Raw genomic sequence first — 23,551 nt, forward strand, 5'->3', positions numbered from 1 at the left:
ACCATGCATAACATCATCCTCGCGCATTAGCTACGCATCCTAGGAAACACATCGACTATAGGCTTTACTTTGGCACCGACTAAAGGGGCGCTCACAAAAGGTTGATCTCAACACGCAACGACCATTCGTTATGGTTTCATGGATTTATGGCTCCATCGACTCGTCATATTTTCCAAGACTCTAGCAAACCTACTTATTCTTCCCAATGTCGGCGTGACCATTGAACACAATCACTCAACTTTATGCCACAGACCACTTAACCACTCAAGGTGGTCCTAGTTAGGGGTGTGCAAACAGGCCAGACCCACGAAACTCAACGCATTCTTAGGACTCGGGACTCAACCCTATTGTAAATAATCGTGTCTGATTGGTTCAGGTCTTGCAGATCTTACCCGATTTATGTAAATGGTTAGACTTGCGATACCCAACCCAGACGCGTTTAGACCATTCTCAATCACAAACCAACTCAACTTAATCTTTATTAACTTATGTCTCTTCAACCTACCCAATCCAACCAAACAATACCAAACTTTTCACACTCATTAGCAACCCAAACTTCACAATTTTTATTAAATAAATATAACAAGCTTTTTGTTACTTGTGCGTTGCTACAGGGTGATATTTGGCGTTCATGCATGTTTTGTTTAGTGACAATTAGTACATGTTGTGACATATGAACAATTGTGACATACTAAAAGTGTTTCAGTACTTGACACGTCTAGTTTCTTACGAGTCATGGTTTTTTCCTTTTATATAATATTGTCTCCTTTAAAAAAAAACTAGACGAAAGCATAATGCATTAGGTGCTTAATAATAAAATAAGGGCCCTAGGGCAAATATTTTTACACATTTTTTCTTTACATGTAGCATGTTATAAGTTGCCTAGTTACAAAATATACATATATTACGACTATTGGTTAGTTTTTATAGTGGCTTTAGGGGAAAAAAAGAAGAAAGAAAAGGAAAAAAGTTAAAGCACAACACAAAGTGACTAGTAAGAGAAGTGTTTGAGATTCCTTATTTTTCTTTTCTTATAACTTATGATATAAGTTTTTTTTGTATTAAGAAAGTGTTTGGGAACATATAAAGTCTTTTCCATTTCACCTTATTAACAAAGTCAAAATAAAGGTTTTCAATAAGTTGCTAACTTATCTCCTTTTAAGATTAAAATTCCCATTCACCCTTCCAAGTTCCATTCCACCTATTGCTAACTTATGTCATTTTTGGTCATTTAAATCAATTGTATTTTTTATAATTAGTAGAAAATATGAGTGGTTGATAAGACATTTTGGTTTTTAATATATATATATATATATACATATATATAATTTATAATTGCTGTTTTTTATTAGAAATGTTTAAAAATATAAAAAATAATTTCTTTATTTAAAAATAAACAATATATATTTAACTTAAACAACATCTTTTCGAGCGGCTTCTTGATTCAAGCGAACAATTTGTGTTTCAACATCTTCAGAATCTCCAAGACTAAAATGAAGATTTGTATGAAGAATCCATAATAGAGAATATGATGGAAAAAAATTGCAAATGGATATGAAAGTGATATGATACCATATTTATAGAGAAAAAGTTGAATTATATAATAAGATAATATTAGATTGTTTAGATAATAAATTTTATCCAAAAAATCTTATAAACTAATACGAAGTTGACAAGTGTCGGATAATGTAAATCAGTCATGATTAATATTATTTTATTATAAAATATTTTTTTTTACAAACTTATGTTTTCTAATGAAATTTATATCGGTGTGTTAAAGAAAAAAGTAAACAAGATTGTGTTTTAAAAACTTAATTATTAAAAGTTATTAAAGAAAAACATTATTAATGTTAAACTAATCGGTAAAAAAAAGAAAAAGAAAAATAAGTTAAAATGAGAGTCATTCAATTAGTGTCATGTGACGTTGATTGTGTTGAAAAGTTGTTGGCAAACTGGTTTGCATACACGACATTCATGCTTCTTCATATTTAACCAACCCCAATTCACCAATGGGAATGGTCTTAATGATATTCTTAGGATCGAGAACCAACCTTGTTAGGTCTGATCCATATGGATTTAATAGGCTAAAAAGGCTATTAGTGCAGTTATTGATATGTATGGTTGCTTTCCATGATGTGTAAAAACTGAGGTGATATAAACATAATGAAAATGCTTAACTTAATGTGGAGACACATTGTTTAATATGCATGTTCCAATATACATATTTCTGAATGATAGGCAGAAAAGTGATTATCCAGTCAAACACGAGCATGTTGGTATTTGGTCACCAAAAATGAATCATCTTATGAATATGACAAAAAACAAATGTGAAAAAAATTTATATCTTTATTCAACCAAAAGTTGATCTATGTTCACAATTTAGAAAGAAAATCCAAACATAAGGGTTAATTATAGAACTAAAGGGGTGGAGGAAATCATATAAGTCCTTTAATATCCCGAATGAAAGGCCTGTAAGTCCAAACTGTGTGGCATGTAAGTCCAACGTTCAACCTCACATATGTTTGAAGTTTTGTAAAGAAAAATCAATAAATTTAAATGTTCTGTCATTAAAATTTTTTGACCAAATGTCAGGGGGTCGGAGTCAATTCGGGGTGATATGGAGAAAACCAATTAAGCCTTGAGAATAGATATGGAGCATCATAGCACAATAAGTGTTATCCATTTTTGTCTTAAGCAAACTAATTGAACCTTAATCATATCACCAATATGTAATGAAATTCATGCTAAGTGTAGCTATTAACCTGCCTGACCAGTCACAATAATGCTGAGAATGAAGTATTGAAAAGTGACTTAATCAATATGATCCAATGTTGAGATCTTTTCACAAAAGGAAAGAAAGTATTTTGGAAGGAAAAATGACTGAAATTTGATCTCATTAGACACCATTGCTCTTAAACATTGATCTTTAATGATAAAACAGTTTGAAATATGGTTTAAGTCAAAAAATGTTGCATTTTACCTTGAAAAGGTCTGAATATGTTACTTTGAGTAATCTTTGATGATTTTTGACATTTCTAGCAAACTTAGATGTTTTGTGTAAATGTCTAACTCATTCGTGCAAGCTTGATACTTTGAATATGTCTGAATATGTTTTTCCAGCAAGCTTTGATGATTTTGAACTTTCTAGCAAACTTAGGTGTTTTGATTGATTGTTTAACTCATTCGAGCAAGCTTGATGATTATCTGTACTTAAGTGAATTACTCATGTGTTATCGAATAGACTTTGATGATTTTATGCTTTCGAGTAAACTTGGTTGTTTAGAAAGCTATTATTATCTAGCATACTTGATAATTATGTGATACATATGTGAATATGCTTTACATGTCTATTTCGAGTAAACTTTGGTGTTTAAGTTGAAATATGTTTTTGCCTAGCATACTTTACGGTTTGAATGTTAGTTTATGAAATTACAAGTGTTTTCGGGAAAACTTTGTTTTCCCAGCAAACTTCATGTTTCGAGCACACTTGTCAATAGGTAAACCATTCCAAGTGTTCTCTAAGCATACTTGTTAATTTCAGAAAATCTCAAGCAAACTTCACTTTTCGAGCACACTTTATGTTTAGAGCATATTTGGGTATCAAATGATAAACAAGTCTTTTCTAGCACATTGTGTACTCTTAAAAGTCTTTTCGAGCATACTTTGCTTTAGAGTGTCAACTTTTCTAAGTAATTTCGAGTAAGGTTTGTGAATGTTCAGATGTTCGAGCAAGGTTGACAATTAGAAATGTTTCTAAGTTATTATTGGATTCTTTATTGATTCCGAGCAAGGTTGCCTATTTGATGTTTTATACTTGATTATTTGTCTTGTGATTTATTTCTCGAGCAATCTTATATATCCGAATAAGCTTCCTTCACTTTATCCACTTAGTTATATTTTAAATTACTTTATAATATTTGAACAAATTCTGGGACGAGCAAACTTTGAATATCAACTTAACCTAGCAAGCTTTGTGAATAAAATTTTCCGAGCAAGGTTTGCAAAATGAGCTTTATCGAGCAAGGTTGTAAAAGATTAAGATATTTTTACTAAGATACTTTGACAGTTGTCTCACACTAAAAGACAAAATTATTTTAAAACCCACTTTCAAAATACAAAGAATATACTATAAAAGGGGGAGTTAGAAAAATTTTACACTTCACTTTTTCTCCCTCCTTCCACTAAGTACATTATTGCCGTTTGCTCATACCCAGAATTTCAATCGTTCTTTTTAATTCCTAACCAAAAATTACCAGCCCACTTAATCCGACTCGGTAAGCATTTAGTTGAATGTTTTCCGACACTGATTATGTGAATTTAAACATTTAATTTCATCTTCACTAATTTCTTTGTTTTATGTGTAGGTTTACTATTTGTCGAAGAACAGGTTCTTAAAGAAATTCTTTTATTTCTTCTTTAAATTATAACCTTAAACATATCAAATTATGAACTTTATGACTAATTGTTACTTTGAATGTGTTTTTGTTTGTGTATGTACAGTTATGGCGGCGTATAAATTTGAGAAGAAGCACAATATGTGCGCTGTGCTCCAAATCACTGTTGATAATCAACCGGTGGCACTGATGATTAGATGGCTACAAAGATCGAATTTATGATTTTCGTTGACAGAGTGCCCGGTTATTTATAGAAATCATCAACTGTATTTATGGCACTCTGCCCAACTCTTTGATGATGCCGAAGGTAGGCAGATAAGGGCTACCGTTGCCCGATAGGAGATTGTGATTACTGAACAACTTATCCGGGCAAGCTTATAACTGAATGATGTTGTTGAAGCCCCAATCCATTCTCCACAAATCGATTATTGACTATTTTTCAGGAGAATATGGGATACCAAGGTGATGTACATGAAGGCCAATTCAAAAAGGGCATGTTCCCTAACCTTTACGGGTTCCTGATACATCACATTGTTCAGGGTTATGCACCACGAAAGGGATCATGGACTTTGATGAGTCGTGATCTTGCCAACGCCACAGTGGTTATTGTATTCCGACAGCCATTTAACTTTTCCAATATGATTTTTGAAGGATTGGCTACAAACTTGAGGAAAACTGACAAAGACAAATTCTTTGTCTATCCAAGATTTCTACAAATAATATTCAATCTGGTGCTACCTGATCTGCCAACTACAGGCACTACACACTTATTGCAAGATCCTAATGTCTACAAAAGGATAGCAAAGTTGGCTACGACAAGCCACTTCAATCCTGATGCTGAGTTTGATATTTTTCCATGGTTATTGAATAATGATTTGGAGATAATGCCTATACCAGAGTCACCTTATGTGACTTCTGAGGAAGAGGAGGATAGTGAAGATGATGGTGATGATAGTTTTGATGGTGATAATGATGCAAGAGATGATGGAGGAGATGGTGATCATAATATTGGAGGTGACGGAGTAAATGAAGAAAATGTTGTTGATGATGATAATGTAGAGGCTCAGGGGGAGAACCAACCTATACCTACACCACCAAACTCACCCATAAGCCCACCCCAACACCAAACCCCATCCCCACCACAACACCATGACCATGAACTTTAAGGCCCCAGTCCCCGGTGCCCTACTTTGGCGTTGGATTAACTCATAAACACAATTTTAAATATCAGAGTTAATTAAAACTTTCACGGAATAAATAAAACTTCCAACATTCATTACAATCATTCAATACTTGTCTTAAAAACAGAACATAAATAGTTTATTTAAAACATCATGACAAAACTTCTTTGGATGCCAGTCCCTTCAATCCTACCATGTGTCCTTCTCTCAAGCCAACTGCTTTAATTGATTCATCTACGTGCATACTAAAATTCAGCTACGCTGAGTGAGTTCTAGTTAATACAGGTAACATACAATGCATCCATATACTTACTTAAATACGCATCCGAAGATACATATAACATAGCTTTTTACCTTTCTTCGTACTTTCATACTTTCATTCTTTCTTTCATACATACATATATACATACATTTCATCCTATAACCTTCGCATATATTATTAGGGTCTGTTCCCTACATTCGCATATATTATTAGGGTCTGTTCCCTACATTCGCATATATTATTAAAGTCTGCTCCCTTCATTCGTAGATATTATTAGGGACTGTTCCCTACATTCACATATATTATTAGGGTCTGTTCCCAACCTTCACTCTATCATACTCTCATACTAACATTCATACAATTTCGCACATACTTTGCTTTATCATTCATACATACACAGTTATATATATATTCTAACACTTACCTTCCTTGGCGATACGTGCAATATCCGAAGATCGTTCACGTACCGACAAGCTTTCATTAATATTCACAGTATAATATCTATCACATATATCATCCATGCATACACTTACCACTTAAGGTAAGTGTATTAACTAGTTACATTGAGTATGCACCCCGAAAACATAACAAGGAAATGAGGCTAGAAATTCACCTACAAATGATTCCTCTCAAACCGGAACCATATCAAAAATGAAAAACCCAATATTAAAAAGTTGAAAAACATACTGAACAAAAACCATATAACCAAAAACCGAATTGAAACAAAACTAAAAGATGGAAACCAAAACTAAAAATCTGATAAACTGAGACCGAACCGAAACGAAAATTTCAACTCCAAAAACCAAAAAATACTTAAACAAAACTAAAAGACAAACCGAAACTAAAAATGTCAGGTCCCAAGTTGTGATGTTCGATTCGAATCGGATCTTAATCAATCATGTCATAACTCACACAAAATTAATCGTGTTGACAAGCGAGTTAATGACGGGTTACTATGTTTAGAAAGATGACCGTTTGTTAAAGGCGGAATCAATAACAAACATATGGTTGCAATGGATATTCAAAATACGAAGACACACGAAGGATTCACTCAAAAGATTTCCATTTATATAACGTTAATCATACAAAAGGATAATCGGTTAGGGTTTAGAAGGAATCCTAGAACAGCCGTCACACACACAATATTCTCTCAATTAATGTGTCGGTCTTATCCGTATTTTTCGTCTCTCTTGTCTCCGTCCCGTCCTCTGGCGGCGTGCCCTAATTATTCTATTTATAGGCCTGCCAACCTAAGACAGCTGTCATTCCTTCAAGAAACCCTATCCGATAGTACATATTCAATTTACATATTCAAAAATATACTAAGTGTAAAACAAGTCTTCCGGGTAGGCTTTTCATTAAACTTCAGTCTTCGAGTACGCAGTGTACTCGGCCCTCCTTCAGACTTGGTAAACATAGAAGTGTACTCGGAATCAGTTTCCGGGTAGACTTTACTTAAAGAATATTTTACCAAGTAAAATATTCACCGAGTAGACTTCAATCTTCTTGGATTTATCAAACTTTGCTCGACAAATCCTTACGAGCAACCTTGTTCTTCTATGATCCTGTTCGGCTCATTGTCAGTTGAACAACTTATTGATAAGGCGTACTCGGGAGTACATACCTTACTTGAGCAGAACCTTACTCGAGATAACTTAAAGATATTCTATTAACTCATCAAGTATACTCGGACCATAATTATTAAAGAATACCTTGCCCGGTCTTCCAAATACTTGGCTTCTTGGACTTGGTTGACCATACCTTACTCGGAAGAGTAAAATACTTGGTATTGAAGAACAATCCTGCTTGACAAAGTGAACCTTGCTCGGATATGCCAAATTAATGAACCTTACTCGGGAAAACACTTAAAAAGCATACCTTGCTCGGATATCCACTTAAGAAGACTATTAGAAGTAAACCTTGCCCGGGAGGCAAAATCTCGTACTCGGCTAAGTAAAAGCTTACTCGAAGGTCCAAGGTGTGCTCGGATTCAATACTTAGCAGTTTCTGAGGAGGTTGAGAATATTCCAATCTTCCAAATTCTTCGTTTAGGTCAAATCTCCTCATTTGGGTCAAATTCTTGACCCAACAATCTCCCCCTAGATTGGAACACCTCAGCTGACCCAAAACATTCTATGGTTACTTACACTTAGCAAAATACACACCAAATTTCATAATCAAATTACATAAACAAAATTACATAATCAAAAGTTTGTCCGAAGACATTACAAAGCAAAGCCTATTCTATCTATTTTGTCTTTTCCTTTCATTGTAGGCTGCTTGTCTTCTCAGCTGGATTACAGATGCTGTCCTTTCTTTGAAGATATTGAGCACTTGGTAGTGAGTGTGTCCTTCTGGTATCACCAAGTCTCTTATATCAGCAAGATCATCATTGTGTAGGCATGTCAGATCTGCATCCTCTTTGATTGTTGCCAAGGCCTTTCCATCTGAGTTCCTCAGCACATAGTAGCCAGTGTCTTCTTTGTATTCAACTTCAGTAATGACACCGTTCTTCTGCACTGTATAGTTTGGCCTTCTCATTCTTCTTCCCAATCTTACACACGTATCCATGTTTGACAGTGGATTTGATCTCGGACACTTATCTGGTAGTTCAATTCAGCCCTGTCCATTCTCTTCAGTTTCTCTGACCTTTTTGACTTGTGGAGTTGAATCATTCTCCAACTTCTCTTTTCTTTCAGAAACTTGAATCCCTTATCAGCTTCTTCATGTAAATACTTTGATAAGTCATTCATCTGTCTTCCTGCTGATCTGTCCCTGTCCTGTAGTCATACAAGTGAAGTGTGGCCATTCTTCTTAATTGATCTTCATTATACTCACGGAAGTCACTTCTGACTACAATCTCTTTCAATAACCTGCTCTCCATGATCACTTTAAGAGAATCAGTGACTAAATCATAATACAGCTTTCTGGGTAGATCCACATCAGATTGTGGTCTTGTTTTTTGTTGTACAGAGCCGCTTGATTCTCCCCTTCCTCCTTGGCCTCTTCCTCTTGGGAATCTTTGATGGATTGGAGGTCTGAATGGAATTGATTTCTTGGGCTTTTGAGGTCCCAAGTTGAATGTTTTCACATATATGGCTTCCACCATCTCAGTAGGAAGGTTTGCTATCTCCACAATGTCATATCCTGCTGCCTCCAGTTCAATTAACATTTTGATCATTCCTGGAGTTCTTGCTAGTCCAGCAGGTACAAATCTGCCATCAGCATAATATCTGGGATTTTCTCCTTCCCTCAATGCCTTTTCCCACTCATCTTTTTGCAGATAGAAATGAGTCTTCAGATCCTCTTTCTCCAAAACATTAAAATCTGCTTCAGTCATCCCTCTCTTGTTTATCATTATGTTTCTTAGGATGCTGATCATTTCCTCATTCTCCCAAGACATGAATGGTTCAATTTCTTGTTCAGGTTTGACATCATCTTGAGGGATAGGAATTTCAACAGGTTTGACTTGCTCCTTTTCCTTCTCCCTTAAGGTCTGAATTCTTCTTTTCTTCTTTGGAGGCTCATCAGGTAGTTCAGTTTGAATTGAGCTCTCAGATAGACCCTTTTTAACTCTTTCTCTTTCCTTTTGAAATATTGGTCAAATACTGCCTCTTTACTCAGATTTCTTACAACCTCATGCTTCATGCCTTTCTCAATCAAATATCCACACATACCACCATATTTCTTCTTTAATTCTTCCAACTCCACCTTATCACCCTGTTTTACAAACTTTCATGAAACTATCTCTTTCTCACTGTTGTAAAGATCTTGAATTTGGTCAGTAGTGTATTTTTCCAAGGTAGCTTCAGAATAGCCTCTAACTTTCAAATAATTTTTATAATGCTCAGTATTTTTCTTTCTCTTCTCAACCTTCTTTAAGACTTCCTCTGCGTTGATTTCGATGTTGCCCCTTTGAATATAAGTCTCTTCAGTTTGAAGGGTCTCAGCAGTGGAGCTTGTACCAACTTTCTCTCCTCCTTGATCAGGGTTGTCATCATCCTTTCCATTAGACTCCTCAGAGTCATCATCCTCATCATCTGATAAATCATTCATGGCATCTATTTTGGGTTCATCAGAGTCAGGTTGATCTGGTTCATCCATAGTTGGCACATCAGGGACATCTTGTATATGTTCACCAGGTCTTAGACTTTGTAAAGGTGTGGCCCTAATAGGACTTTGTTCAGATCTTCTTTTTCTTCTTTCATAAGTCTTTTCAAATTTTATTTCTCCCCAGTTACCAGTAGGGTTCTTTTTCAAGTCCTCCTTAACCTGTTCAGCCCATTTCTTGGCAGCCATAGATGCAATTGACTTGCCAATCTCTTCAGGTATTATCATGTCAGTATTTAGATTGGTTGATGGTTCAGCAGTCTCAGATTGTTGTTCCTGAAACTTGCTGACCACCCTTCCCAAAGAGTCATCAAACTCTTGATTTTTGTTCATATTCACCAAAATTTCAATCACCTCTTGATCTGCCACATCTTGAAATATCTCTTTTGCTACATTGGCTTCTTTGATCAATAGGTCCTGCTGTGCTAACTCTTCTTCTGTCAAGGAATGGGCAATTGCTTCCCTTTCCATTGATTCTTTAATAAGTCTTTCTTTCTCAGCAAGAGCAGCAGCAGCAGCAGTATCTACAAAGGATACATTCTTCTCAACATATACAATAGGTTCATCATCAGTTGCTAAACCTTTTCCCTTTTCTTTCCTTTTCATCACCTGTTCTTCATTCTCTTGCTCATCATTTCCAAACTCATCAATCTCTCTCAATAAGTCTTCCAATTCAGAATCATGCTCTACCCTCTTGGAACTAGCTTCTTGATCATCATTTGGCTCAGTGTGTTCTAGTTCCTCAGTAGCAGCATCCACATTTACATTCTAAACAGTCATCTCCTCATCCACAATCTCAGTCAGTTCTTCTGTTAGCACATTCTCATCATTATCATTGATTACTTCTTCTCTCACTTCCATTACAGATTCATCACTAACATCATAATCATTCATAATCATTTTCAAACCATCAATATTTTCAATACTTTCAGCATCAGTCATAACCACATCATTGTCATCTATATTCTCCCCCTGTTTTGGGGCAGCTGAGGTCTTCTCAACCTCCTGCACCAGGGTTTGAATCATCACTTCAGCACCAGCTAACTTTTTCAATAACAGTTCATTTTCACTTGTTAGCTTTTCATTCTTTCTTCTCAAATCATCATTCTCATCCCTAACCTCCTCAACTTATCTTTTCAATTCATCATTTTCAAACATCAACTCAGCATTTCTTTGTAACATATCATCATGTGGACTTGTAGGGTTTGATGTAGTAAATGGTTCAAAATCAGGTTGGTTGGTGGTAGGGGTTTGTGGTGTTGGTGATTGATGTGAGTATTGTTGTGTGGATGTTTCTGGTTGGTCTAGGGTAAGGGTTTGAGGTGGTGAAAGATGTAGTGAGGTTGGTGGTGGTGAGTGTGGTAGTGTAGGGATAGGTTGTTCAAGTTCTTCTCTGTGCTCCCCCTGTTCAGGTGCCATAATCTCCATCTCCATACCATCTCCACCTTCATTGCCATCAACATCATCATCAGAATCTTCTTCATCACTCTCATCATCACCCCCTTCTTCCTCCTCTGAGCTCAGCTCAGGTACAGGCATTACAGCCAAATCATGGTTCAACAACCAAGGTAAGATTTCAAACAGAACATTTGCGTCAAAGTTATTTGAGACACCTGGATTTTTTATTCTCTTGTAAGCATTAGGATCTTGGAGTTTATGTGTGACTCCAATTGTTGGTAAATCTTGTAAAGTGCTGTTGAAAATGATCTGCAGGAATCTTGGGTACTGTAAAAATCTTTTGCTTTCTGATTTCTTCAGATTCCCCACTAACCCATCAAAAATCATCTTGGAAAAATTAAATGGCAGATCAAATATTGTTCCAACAGTGGCATTTGCTAGATCAAGACTCATCAGAGTCCATGATCCTTTTCTCGGAGCAAATCCATGAATAATGTGGTGAATTAGAAATCTGTATAGCATCGGAAATAAACCCTTCTGAAACTGTCCTTCATGGACATTTCCCTGGTAACCCATTGTTTCTTTGAAAATATTCAATAGATGCTTTGTATCGAAGCTGATGTGATTGTTATCATCGTCATTCAGTCTTAAACACCTTCTGATCCTCCTTTCAGTGATCTGAATCTCTTGTCTGGCCACAGTTGCCTCTATTCGTTTTTCATTACTGTCTTCGATTAGCTCTGCTGATCTCCAGAAATCCAAGGAGTGATTTCTGTAAATAGTTGGGCTTTCGGTGAGAGCGAAGCTGATATTTGACCGTGCCATCCATAATATCATCCGAGCCATCGGTTCATTCTCTGGTGTAACTTGTAGTAACGCGCACATGTTGTGCTTTGGCTCAAAAACATACTTTGGCTCGTTGTCTGCCATATGTGCAATACATAAACAGGCATATTCAAAGTGAAATTTGACATAAAGTTTAATACTTTAGACAATTTCAAGTTATAAAAATGAAGAAGAAAGAAAGAAATCTTCATGAACCTGTTCTTCGACAAATTTAATAACCTAAACACATAAACAGAGTGTTAGTACTCAAATACATAATCAAGTCACATTACAATCTAATCGTGATCGAAAAACATAAAATTTTATGCTTACCGAGTCGGAATTAGTGGCTGATAAAAATTAGGGTTTGGATTAATCTTGAATTCGATAAGTCGGTTATTTTTCTTAGTAAGGGAGGTTTTGCAGTGGAAGGAGAGAGATAGAGGGAAATAATGTTGAAAAATTTGCCTAAGTCCCTCTTTTATACCCTTTTGAAAGTTGGTTTTAAATGTTTTTTGTCATTTTGTGAATTATTAGCTGTCAACCAGTAACGTTATCCACTTGATATATTAAAAACACTTAATCTCATTTAAGATCATAAGACCTTACTCGAAAAATTAATTTATCCAAAGTCTACTCGGTCTACTTCCACTAACAAACCTTACTCGGTCAAACTTTACTTGGAATAATTTTTAATTTAGAATATACAAAGTTTTCCCGAATACTTTCATTTTCAAATCATGCTCGATTAAGTAAATTAATTTAAAGTTAAGACATAATGAAGAAAGCTTACCCGAAATACTTAATTTCTTTTGAAATAAATCACAAGACTAACAATCAAGCACAGTTATCAAATAAACATTCTTACTAAGAATCAATTAAGATCCTCACAAAGATTTCTCAAATTCAAATTGAAACTTATCTAGCATGAACCCTAATAAGAATCATAATCAAATTTTATCATACTAACTAACATATTCAAACAACGTATTCATTCAAGTATGCTTGTAAGAAGAGTGTGCTCGAGCACCTTTCAAATGTAACGTGTGCTCGGACAACAATCTTATGTAAAGTATACCCGAATAACTTTCATATGGTACAGAGTGTGCTCGAAAGGAAATTCTAGCAGACAGTGTACTTGGAAAGTTAAATTTTTGAAAATTACCAAGTATATTGAAGGAACACAAGTGTACCCGAAATATAAAGTGTGCTCGGAAAACAAAGTTTGCCTGAAAACACTTGTAATTTCAAAGAAATCATAAACACACATTTCACAGAGCATGCTCGGAATGAAATTAAACACATAAACATTTAAGTGTGCTATAGTCTAAAATTTCATAGAGCTTGCTCGAAAATCCTAAGTTAGCACTAAGCTTGCTAGGATAAACACATTCAATCATCAGGTATGTCCTTACTCGAGGAAACTCAACATATCAACCCATACCCAAAACATGATAAACTTAAACAGTAACATCTAAGTATGCCCGGAAAGACTAATAATCCCTCCTAACAACATATTCACACAAAGCTTACTCGGTGTACTTACTTAAGTTCACAAAGTTTGCTTGAAAACACAATCAGCATGTAACATGCATAGCTTACTCGAAACTAGCATATAACATGCATAGCTTGCTCGAAACAAGAATTTCTTGTTAAAAGATAGCTATTTCATCACATAATCATCTCAAGACTTCAAGCTTACTCGGGAAAGTGAGTGCAACAGTGTACTCTACCCGAAAAGTGTAAACACTTCAAAGTATGCTCGAAAATCATAAAGTTAGTCAGAAATGACTAAGCTTACTCGGAAAGGTTGAGATTTTTCAAACCTTACCCGAAACAACATATTCACACATAATCAAGTCAAAAATGACTAAGCTTACTCGGAAAGGTTGAAAACTGTCAAACCTTACCCGAAACAACATATTCACACATAGACAACTGTTTTGTACTCGGAAAGGTTAAACCTTACCCGAAAATACATATTCAAACAGTTTGTGATCGAGAAAGTTATAAATCATCAAACCTTACTCGAACTTACATATTCAGCCTATTTTAGGCAAAATGCAACACTTTTTGACTTAAACCACTTTTCAAAGACATTTCTAAGTTATGTATCATTTCAGAACATAGTTTAAGAGCAAATGGTGCATTTAGAGATCAAATTTCAGTTATACTTCACTTCAAAACAATTTCTTTTATAATCTGAAAAGATCTCAGGAATGGGATCATATTGACTAAGTGGCTTTCTCAATACTTCACTCTCAGCATTATTATGACAACTTAGATAGGTTAACAGCGGGTATAGACTTAGCATGATTTTCATCTCTTTGATGATATGATTAAGATTCAATTTGAGCATAATGCAATAATGGTCAACACTGTGCTCTGATGCCTCATATCTCTTCTCAAAGCTTATTTGGCTTTCCCCAGATCACCCCAATTTGACTCCAACCTCCTGTATTTGGTCAAAAATAGTTTCTTATGACAGAACTTATTGTATTTTTGGACTTTTGATATTCAAACATATAGAGGTTGAAGGTTGGACTTACAGTTAGCAACATGCCTTTCATTCAAGATGAGACAGATTTTGTCAACATCTTTGTAGTTCTTGTTGTAACCCTCTTGTTTGATAAAATATTTAAAACATTTATCAACTTTTGGTTGATTTATTCATTCTTTCCCTTATTTTTTATATTTTCTCAAATTTTCTTAAAGCATGTTCTTTGTCAAATTAAAAAAAATGTTTCATTTTGGTTGACCAAATAACAACAGGCTCGTGTATGACTAGGTAATCACTTTTCTGCCATATCTTTCAGAGAGATCTATCTTGAGACATGCAAAACAACTATGCATCTCCACATAAAGATTAGCATATTCATTATGTTTATATCACCTTAGATTTTACATCATCATGGGAAAGTAACCATACATGTTAATTACTATACTAAGGCCTTTTTAGCCTATTAATTCCATATGATAAGCTAAGTAGTCAATGTACTATCATTTCCCTTTAAAAACATAGTTTAATATTCAATCACCCCAATACCTCTTTATTATCAGGTTAATGGCTATCCTGTTTGACCAAAGGTGGTCAACAGGACCAAACATACATGTGAATATATGTCCTATCAAAGTCAGAGTTATTGACATAGTTTTAAGTGAAGAAATAAGAAACAAGTCATAATTGCCCAAAATGCATTCAGTTTTCAGGTCAATGACTATCCTTTGAATCTATAGAGATTTAAGGACCAAACATACACAAGTGCATGTCCTTCCAACTGGGCAAATGACATAATTTTCAGCAAAAAATAACTACTTGAGAGCTTTCCCTATAAAAATCCTTCTTTTAAGCTTCTTAAAAGCTTGAACTGAATAATCTTATCATATCTCTACACCATTAATCAACTTGCTCATGTTTTGACCAAAATATTGTATTTATGCAAAATTCATTATAAATTTCATTGAATCACTTAATTTTGACATAAAACACATTTTGACACAAACAGTTGCTTCACATACTCAAATCTTAATCATTCTTTCATCATCAAGAAAAACAGACTGTACTCACATTCAATGTCTATTCTATCTTAACAACTTCAGAAGATCATATTAAGAGCATATTCAAGTAACCATAAACATGTGATTACTCATGACATTATATAAGCAATTAATCTCACCTAAACAGATCAAACTACTTATCATAACATCAGATCAGTTAACATGATAGTCAAGAATTATCATAAATTTCAAACAAATTGCACAGATAGTTACTTAACCACATATCAGTTAACTTCAAAATAGTGACATAATCAAAACATATTCAATCAACATTCAGTTGAAACATATTCAATATGTGTAATCTCTAAGAAAATAATCAATTATCACAGAGAGACACACATAGAAACAGTTAAGTCACATAGCATAGAACATACTCAGTAACATATTTAGCAACATATTCAGCAACATATTCAACATGTGTGACCTCTTCTAAAATATTCAAGTAGCACATAGAGGTACACAACCAAGCACACATCCTTAATCAGATTTCATCAGAGTTGATCATCCCCAAGGATTTCAAAAGAAAGTTGAACCTGGTTCTATCAAGTAGTTTGGTGAATAGGTCAGCCAGATTATCACTTGTATCAACTCTTTACATTTCAATCAAACATTTTTCACTGCAATCTCTGATGAAGTGATGTCTGATTTCAATGTGCTTAGTCCTAGAATGTTGCACAGGATTCTTAACAGTAAAATATGCAGCAGTATTATCAATCAGAATAGGGGTGTTTAGAAAATTCAAACCATAGTCCAGCATCTGATTCTGAATCCAGAGAACTTGTGCACAGCAGGCAGATGCAGCAACATATTCAGCTTCTGCAGTGGAGATTGACACTGTGGTCTGTTTCTTGCATTGCCATGACACTAGCCTTTCACCCAAAAACTGGCATCCCCCCGATGTTGACTTTCTACTCATATTGCATCCATCATAATCACTGTCTGTATATGCAATCAGATCAAAGGATTGGTTCATTGGATACCAAATCCCTAAGTCTGGTCTTCCCTTCAAATATCTGAATATTCTTTTCACAACATTCATGTGGGAGACTTTTGGATTTGATTGGAACCTAGCACATACACAAACAACAAACATGATATCTGGTCTTGTTGCAGTCAGATACATCAGAGATCCAATCTTGGCTCTGTATTCATGTTCATCAACTGACTCCCCCTTTTCATCAGCTATCATCTTTTCTTTGGTGTCCATTGGAGTTGAGGCAGCCTTGTAATCATGACAGTTGAACTTATTCAAAATGTCCTGCACATACTTAGCTTGGTGAATGAAGATTCCTTCATCCTTTTGTTGAACTTGCAGTCCCAGAAAGAAATTCATTTCACCCATGGAACTCATGCTGTACTTGGACTTCATCACCTCTTCAAACTCCAAACACATATTTTCATTTGTAGATCCAAAGATGATATCATCAACATAGACTTGTACTAGTAACAAATCTGATCCCTTTCTTCTGTAGAAGAGTGTCTTGTCAATGGCTCCCCTAGTGAAACCATTTTCAAGAAGATGAGTTGATAACTCATCATACCATGCTCTAGGAGCCTGATGCAATCCATAAAGGGCTTTGTTTAACTTATATACCCTGTTTGGATACAAAGGATCCTCAAAACCTGGTGGTTGAGCCACATACACTTCTTCATCAATATTTCCATTAAGGAATGCAGATTTAACATCAAGCTGGAATACTCTTATGTTCTTTGAGGCAGCATATGCAAGGAAAATTCTTATGGCTTCCAGTCTTGCAACTGGTGCAAACACTTCCTCAAAGTCTATCCCTTTCTTTTGAAGACATCCCAGTGCTACAAGTCTAGCTTTGTTCTTAATCACCAAACCCCTTTCATCCCTTTTGTTTCTGAACACCCATTTGGTTCCAATTGCATATCTGTCATGTGGCTTGTCTACAAGATCCCATACATGTAAATCTCTAAACTGGGCCAATTCCTCTTGCATTGCCTCTACCCAACTATTGTCTTTTAAAGCTTGAGCAATATTCTTTGGTTCTAATTGGGATAGAAAGCAAGAGTACAGACAGATGTTTGCTATCTCAGAATGACTTCTTGTTACTCTTTCATGCAAGTCACCAATGATATTTTCAGCAGGATGATTCTTTTCAACAGTGGGAGTTTGTATTATCATATTTGTAGACAAATTTGTGTTAAGATTTGTTTCATTGATTTCAGGTTCTTCAATGATCAAATCAGCTTCTGCATCATGAAACTCTGGTGCTTCATCATTGGTTTGTCCTGAAGTAGATGCACCATTGTTTCCCAGATTCAAACTTTGAAACAAGTCTTGAAATCTTGTTGTGGAAGCATTCTCAACTTCATTTGATTGGTTGCTTGTGTCACTCCCATTCTGAACATGATCATTTTGTACATAAGGACTATTTTGACTTGTCATTTCCTGATCTTGTTCAATGTCATTGTTTGAGGAGCTTTTCACAAAAGTGTATTCCTTTTCTTTCCTAGCAACCTTTTTCCACAATTCTTCCAACTCCAGTTCTTTCTTCTTATTTTCTTCAAGTACACTGGTCTTGTAGAATGTATCATCAAAGTCTTCAGAATAAATCTTGAATGACTTTATTAACTTTTCATGATCAAACAGCCATGTTGCACCACTGACTGTGTTGAATTGATTCTCATTAAAAATAATGTCAGATGAATCTATCACACTCATGTGATCTTTCACATAAACTCTGTATGCCTTTGAGTGAGTAGAATATCCAACAAAGAAACAATCTAGTGACTTAGTTTGAAACTTGTTCAAATAGTCTCTAGTGTTCAATAAAAAACATTTGCAGCCAAAGGGCTTGAAGAACTTGATGTAAGGCTTTCTATTGTTGAAAATCTCATAAGGAGTTTTATCATGCCTTTTGTTCACAAGCACTCTAATCTGAACATAACAAGCAGTGTTGATTTCTTCAGCCCAGAATGTGACAGGTAAGTTAGCATCAGCCAACATGGTTCTTGCAGCTTCTATTAGTGTTCTGTTTCTCCTTTCTGCAACACCATTTTGTTCAGAAGTTCTTGGAGCTGAAAATTGTTGCATTATTCCTTTCAGAGCACAAAATTCTTCCATAACTCCATTCTTGAACTCAGTACCATTGTCACTTCTCATCATCTTCACTTTCTTATTCAGTTTATTTTCAATCATTGTAACACAACCCTTAATCAACTCAGCAGTCGCATCTTTGGTACTTAGGAAATAAACCCAAGTATATCTTGAATAGTCATCAATGATCACCAAACAGTGTCTCTTCTTTCCAATACTTGGTACACTCACAGGACCAAAAAGATCCATATGAAGTAACTCAAGGGGTTGATCAATTGAAATGATGAGCTTTGTCTTATGAGTAGACTTGTGTTGTTTTCCCTTCTGACATGAGTTACAATGATCATCTAACTTAAATTCTCTTGTAGGCAAACCAATCACATGTTCACCCTTGACTAGTCTATTCATGTTCTTTAAGTTTACATGACATAGTTTCCTATGCCACAATTTTGACTCATTTTCAGTGGCTTTGGAAACAAAACATGCACCACCTCTTGAAATAGCTTCTTTCATATTCAACTCATACAAGTTGTCATTTCTTGGTGCCATCATCATAATCATTTCAGGTGGGATCACAAACTCAGGTTTTAAGATGAAACAATGAGAATCATCAAAACTGACTTTGTAACCCTTATCTCACATTTGAGATATACTCAACAAATTGTATTGTAGTCCCTCAACTTGAAAGACATTGTCAAAAGACACCTTCCCATTTGTCAATATCCCTTTACCCACAATCTTTCCACCATTTTCATCACTCCCAAAAGCAACAGGACCTTCATATTTCTCTTCATAGTTCACAAGTGACCTCTTGTCATAAGTCATGTGCCTAAAACAACCACTATCCATATACCATATATCATTCAATGGAGTGGCCTGTTCCTGCACAAAGAGAAATTTGATTAGTTCAGTGATGAGATGCAAGCTTCATCAACTTGCAACTTATCAGTGTCAGTTTCAGTGGCAGCTTGGGAAGTGAGTGTTGAAGGTTCAAGATCTTCATGAGTGATTTCCAAGTTGTCTGAATGGTCAGTTTCATAACCACACTCTCTTGGTGTTTTAACAAGTGAAGCTGAATTGTTAAGCTCAACTAAGTCAGTCATCTTCTCTTGTAAGACATAGTCCTTAGTTTTTGAGAAGTCTCTTACATCAGTCACAGCTTCAATTTTAGCTTCAGTTCTAGGTTTCCATGTGAAACCTTGTGGTTCAAATCTATGTTTTAACAAGAACTTTTCATCACCAGTGAGTACAGCTTGTTTCTTTCTTTGATATACAGTTTTTCTTCTTGATTTCTCACTGCCTGATGATTTTTGTGACTCATCAGACTTGACTGAATGAGTATTTTTGTTAAATTTCAATGACTGGTTCTCCATTATCACCTGCTTTTGCTTCTGAGGTGATTTACTTCTTCTCACATTCTCAGTCATTTGCTTCTTCTTCTTTGTCTCAGCCTTCACTTCAACTCTTGTCTCTATGCTATTCACATTTCCCTTTCCCAAATACATGGCATACTTCTCTTTGTACAAAACAAAGTCTTGACCAAACTTTGTTCCATTTGGGACATGAAATGGCTGAAACTTGAGTCTCTCATTACATGAATCAGTATGGTGTCCATATTCATCACACTTTCTACACCACACCTTTCTTTTGAACATCTCATGTTCTTTTGGTCTCCTGAACCTTTCACTTGGTTTGGGCTCTCTTATACCAATTGTCTTTTTGTTTTTTAGATTGTCAAAATCAATTGAGAATGGAACAAACTCAGCCATTCTGATGTCACTTCTTTCCACATTCCCTTTAACAAAGACAACCTTTTTCAAATTCAGTGGTTGATCATCTTCATTCTCTCTATATCTTGACTTCCTTCTTTCATATTCCTCAACAGTTTCTACCTCACCCACATCAAAGTCTTCAACACTTGAAAAGATAGGATAAATGGGAGTAATATATTCTATATCCATTTCTTCCTTATTTACCTTCTTTTTCTTGTTCTTTTCTAATTTTTCCAAAAACTTTTTGCTTGGAGGTCTGACAGCATTGTAACACACGTTCTTCTTTTCACCAATGTCAAAAGAAACATGTTCTCTTTTCATTTGCTCATTCATTCTTTTCATTTTATGTGTAACTGGAGGATACTTTGGAAGTTGATCAATAGATTCAGGCTTTCTATATTTTCTTCCTTTTTCAGCAGCTTGAATTTCCTTTTCAGTAATTTGATCACTCAAATCACTCAGATCATCTTGATCCAACTCATCTGAATCAAAGTCATCTTCAGAGACTTGAACTCCAATTGACTTTTCCTCTTTCAGTTCTTTCTTCATAACAAATTCACCATCTTCACTCACCTCAACATTCTTGTACAAATCTGCAACATGTTCTTTGTCTTGAAACACATCTTTGAATTATTGTAGATAAGCACTTCTCTTCTCTTTGTCAACTTTAGGCATAAATTTGTTGTTGAATGGTGGTGGAACAGCCTTGTACTTTTCATCTTCTCTTACTTTATTCAGAATTCCACATATGTTTCCAGTTGAAACTAAGTTCTTTAGGAATTCATTTTCAGTTTGCAGCTTTGTATTCAGCACCTTTTCATCAATCACCATCTTCTTCAACCCACTAATTTCTGTTGTGAATCTTGTCTGAGCTCTATATCTATTCATACAATCCTCTTCCAAACTTTTCATTGTTTCCTCACTAACAATCTCACTTGCCTCATAAGCATTGATAATGCTTTGCTTCTTAAAACACTCACTTTCCAGCTTACCAACCTTTTCTTTTAATTCATTGACAAGTTTAGGTAAATCAGCATTAGGATCAGAATGTACCTTAGATGAAGATGTAGAGTCTATGGCCATGAATGCCACATTAGCTCTTCTGATATCATCTGCTATATCTTCCTCATGGTTACTCCAGTCAAAGCTTCCCTCATGCTGAGTAGTTACTGCCACATTGCCTTGATTTCTTGGTTGATTTTGGTTTGCTGGAATGTTGTTAGTTGCAGGGTTTTGAACAGTTTGATTCTGATTGTTGTTAATTTGATATACTTGATTCTGATTCATACCCTGCTGGTTGTTCATCTGAGGCTGATAGTGGTTGTTAAAATTGGGATTGAAGTTGTTGTTTGGATGGAAGTTGTTGTTGTTGGGATTGAAGCCTTGGTTATTGTTGAAGTTCTGCTGGTTGTTGTTTCTATGCACATTCTGCTGGTATTGTTGTTGGTTTCTAGGCTGTTGGAACTGATTGACTTGAAAGTTCCTTGGCATATTGCACTCTCTTGCAAAGTGTCCAGGCTGTTGACAGTTGTAGTAGATAGCCTTGGACTTGTCAAATCCTATTCTCTCATTTGGACCAGAAACTAGTGATCTACCAGTTCTATTGTACAGTCTCTTGCTTCTTAATGCCAACATTGCAGCTTGCCATTTGAGATCCATGTCTTCAAGGTCATCAGCATCTATTTGTTCCAAATCATCCTGCACTACACTTGTGTGAATCAAGTTTTTGGCCACAAATGCATTGTAGGATTCAGTGAACATAGACATTAGGGCTTGTGCATCACTCCCTTGAACATGCCCTGCACCAGCACTTTGAGCATTTCCATTTCCCACAGAGGCTGAATCATCATCAATCAATTGAACATTAAACCTTTGTTGACCACCTTGACTGCTTGAACCACCTCCAATGAATGACCTAGGAGTCTCATTGTTGTGATCACTTGGTTCTTCAATGATGGGAATTTGTTGTTGATTCTTTGTTGTAAGATTCCGCATTGGAACAATTAAAGCATTTGACACATTGAAACTTGGTTTATCTTCCTTGATCATTTCATTCTCAATCATTTCAAGTTCAGCAGCTTGAAGAAAACATACTACATCATCCAATTTCAATTCATTGAAATTTTGCTTTTGAAGGATGAATTTGCAAGCAGTATACCATTCTTTTGGCATTGAGTTGAGCAACTTTGTATTCAAATCAAAGTCAGTCATTACATAATCAGTTGTTCTCAACTCATTCACAATACTCAGAAAACGTTCTAGTATTGACTTCAACCTTTCACCATCTCTATACTTGAATCTTTCTAACTGTTGCTTCAGTCTTTGCTTCTTAATGTTCTTCAATTCAGTGTTCCCTTCATACATCTCAAGGATTGCATCATACATTGCCTTAGCACTTTGATGATGTGCAACCTTTGTGAGGATTTCCCAAGACAGACCAAGTTTGAGCATAGCCAATGCTCTGTCATCAACTTTTCTCATTCTCTCTCTGACAGCAGCAATAGCATTTGCATTAGCACCTTCTTCAACGGCAGCTTGTGGACCATTCTTGATAGAATTCCACATATCCACATCATTATAACAAACAGCAGCCTCAAAAAGCACTTTCCACTTGGTAAAGTTCTCCTGACCATACAATCTAGGTATCTTATTAGTAGACACCTCTTGTTCCTCATATCCAGACATTTTCTTAAAATAAAAGTCAAGTTCTTATCAAAAATAGATTAAAATAATCAGATCTGAGAATAAATTCTAAGATCTGAGGTGTCTGATATGAATAGAACAAGATTCAACAATAAAAATCAAAGCTTTAAGTGAAATAAGGAAAAGAAAACACCTAAAACTTGTAGATCTGGAAGAAAAATGAAGAACAGAGCTTCTGACGTCATAAATCAATCGAACAGTGCTCTGTTTACGTCATTCTTCTTCAAATCTTAATCAGCAACAATCTTTCTAAAAATAGCAGCGACAGGCTCTGATACCACTTG

This window comes from Bidens hawaiensis, unplaced genomic scaffold (genome assembly GCF_021521415.1).
Source record: "Bidens hawaiensis isolate Kalapana, Puna unplaced genomic scaffold, B.hawaiensis_p1.1 tig00000702_1, whole genome shotgun sequence".
Classification (NCBI taxonomy): domain Eukaryota; kingdom Viridiplantae; phylum Streptophyta; class Magnoliopsida; order Asterales; family Asteraceae; genus Bidens; species Bidens hawaiensis.